This window comes from Egretta garzetta, unplaced genomic scaffold (assembly GCF_000687185.1).
Source record: "Egretta garzetta isolate BGI_Z169 unplaced genomic scaffold, ASM68718v1 scaffold246, whole genome shotgun sequence".
NCBI lineage: Eukaryota > Metazoa > Chordata > Aves > Pelecaniformes > Ardeidae > Egretta > Egretta garzetta.
Genome location: NW_009259976.1, coordinates 3060361 through 3063554, shown reverse-complemented (window position 1 = coordinate 3063554; position 3194 = coordinate 3060361).

Sequence of the window (3194 nt, the reverse complement as noted above, 5' to 3'; positions counted from 1 at the left end):
ACTTATTAAGCTGCTTTGTCACCAAGGAGAACATGTCATGGGATTGCTGTTGACTCTTCTACTCTATCGGATGATGTGGAAGTCAGGCAGACGGTGCCTCATTTTTACAGCTACTCCATTGGTTAGAAACCAGTTTCAGGCCTATTAGACATGCCGTCTACCCCAAAATGCAGGAATTTGGCTGAAGTCATGTTTGACTGTTCTTTGCCTGCTCAAGGTCTTGAGGTGTGGCTGGTTTTTACACGTAATAAATGAAACATTGCTAGCGTTTATTTCCAAGGGAGATTTGGTTCAAGAAATCAAATCCTGGAGCCAGAATTCCAATTGCTGATTTTCTGGATGAATCAAAGAAACTTTGCACCTAGCCGTGCTGGCCAAGGATACCCAGTTTAAAACATGCCAGGCATGATTTTCCTCCTGCTGTTGGTTGAAAACTAATGGAAACTACTACAGACTTCAGATTGCGTGCGTCTGGGTCTTATCAACTAACTGGATCTTAAACACCAAGCTGCAGCTTGTGTTTGCTTATTAGTCAAAATATGTCTTTACACATTGCCATTTCTGATTAGTAGAACGCAAACAGTGCTGTTAGGTCTCTGTCTGTTCTGTGTTTCTTTCTCACTTAGACATCACTACCTCAGTTTCCCTTCATTCGTACTCGGTGGTTATGTCTCATTAACAGGTACCTGAGAGAGGAATGCACTTACTGGGTTGAATATGTTGATGTGTATGTGGAGTCAATGTCAGCTGGTGTACAGAACAGCATAAGGAGGAGTAATATGAATGCATAAACAAATAGCCTGTGTTGTTTCATGTTGACACGTATATGACACTAATCCAGAAACTCGTGCCAGAGGCAAGTGAAATATGTTTTGAACTGCTAGAGGCATTCCTTCTGGGATTGCTCATATGGTATGATTTCTGTCTCTTTGTTTTCAGTCAAACTCTAGTTGATCTATTAGCAACAGCATTGATATCTGAGGTGGTGTATATATGTAAAACCGTTAATTTACAAGATGCTTTTTTGGTATTTTCTGATGTATTCTTTCTTATTTTCTCACTTAATTTAGAGGAAAGATGTAGATCAAAAAAAACCTTTAATGAGTTTTCATAGACATATTTGAAATTTTAATCTGTAACTGATAAATGGCAAAACTGACTTTTTCTTGGTGCAGATCACATGTGCTGTTTGCAGGGAAACTTTCCTGGAAAATGATGTTCCAATAATTATAGCCTTATTTCCTAAACTGTAGACTGTATAAAAGTAATTTTTGATTGTTTGGTTTTTCTTTGTAGTAGTAGTAGAAACCAGAGAGCAAATAGAAGAAGTGCTAAAATCTATGGCTAATACAGAGAGTCACAAAATGGACTATTTACTGCCTGAAAATAAATTAGGGAGGAAACTCTGACACATGTTTGAGAAGAAGTTGAAACTGTTGTTGATAAAATTGTGTATGGTCAAAATATAATATCTTTCCTAACATATTTAATTTACTGATAGCAAGTATTTTCTACCTGTCTAGATTTTTATTTACTTTTGCATATGGTATCACCTTAGATTTTATGGTATCATTTTTGCGCAAGCAAAATAATTCACTGGTTCCCTCTGAAGCCTATATATCTTTCAGGATTTCATGTGCAGCTCAGTACTTTTAACTGATGTGCTGCTGTAGTTTGGAGGCTGTGTTATTTAAGAATTACAAGTCACAAAAGCTTTTTGTAATGAAAAGAACTTATTTTAACTGGATAAGGACTGGGATGTGGTTGGGAAGGGAGAAATAAGGACAGTGGCAGTGCTGAGGTTTGTGGTTCCATGACATTGCATCCAGAGGGGTCAGCAGAAATCCCCCATGGCTGGTAGAGTCACAGAGGTAACGCAGAGTGTTACTGTGCCTGTTTTACAAGTGGAAAACTGGAAGCAAAAGATATTTAGGCTTGACCATTACCATAAGGAATGTGATTTCCTTACTGTGCTCAGTCCCGCAAACTTGCTGCCTGCTACCATCTTGATCTGAGCTATTTCTAAGTCTTGTGGTGGGCAGCTGTGCCAAAGAAAAGCCTGGTAAGCAAAACTGGGAGTTTGTCATCCCGTTCTGGAAAGCCTTTTGTCTGGGCTGGGGCTAGCTTTGCTCTTCCCCCAGTGTTGACTGTCAGGTAATGACTACTAAAATTTTCAGCACTCTTAAGCAGGAGCCCTGGGACTTCATCAGGAGATGATCATCCATAAGGCAGGCTCTGAAGCAGCGTGATGAATGTTTGTTTGTCTGTGGCGCTTTCCATTTGGTGCGAAATGGGAATATTGGAATGGTGGCACAGAAACTAAAATTTGGTATTTGCCACTTCCACAGGAACAGTTGGCGTGATGTAGTATACTGTTTTTGACCAAGATAGTTAAATTTCTTCATAGTAACTTGTATGGGGCTATGTTTTAGATTTGTGATAGAAATGTTGATAACACGGGGATATTTTAGCTGCTGAGCAGGGCTTACACAGAGTCAAGGCCCTTCCTGTTTCTCACCCCACCCCACCAGTGAGGAAGCTGGGGGGGCACGAGAGCTTGAGAGGGGGTGAAGTTGGAACAGCTGACCCCAAATGACCAAAGGGATATCCTACACCATACAACGTCATGCTCAGCAATAAAACCTGGGGGTGAGTGGCATGGGTGAAGGTTGTCTGGGACTGTCATTGCTTGGGGACTGGCTGAGCATCTGTCTGTTGGTGGTGAGCAATTATTTTCTTTTGCATCACTTGTTTTTCTTGTAGATTTTTTCCTCTGTTTTTTTTTTCCCCCTCCTCTTAAAAAAAAAAAATTAAAAAAAAAAACAAAAACTTTTTCCTCAACGCATGGGTTCTTGCACTTCTACCTGTTCTGATTCTCTCCCCCATTCTACTGGGTGGGGGTTGAGTGAGCTGCTAAGTGGTGCTTAGCTGTGTCTATTGAGGTTTATCAATAAAAAAAAGATTTATCTACCTATTTTTTCAAGCACATAGAAAAAGGCTAGGAACATTACAACCTATCAAGCAAAGTAACTGAATGTGAGCTTAATTTTAAATGTGTTAATGATCTTTATAAAAACATATTTGCAGTGAACTCCTTACTTTTTAAGTAAAAAAAAAAAAAAAAAAAAAAGACAGAAAGGATAGAAAGGGTCTGAGATTACTTTGAAGGACCTGCTCCTAAACTCCTAAAATTG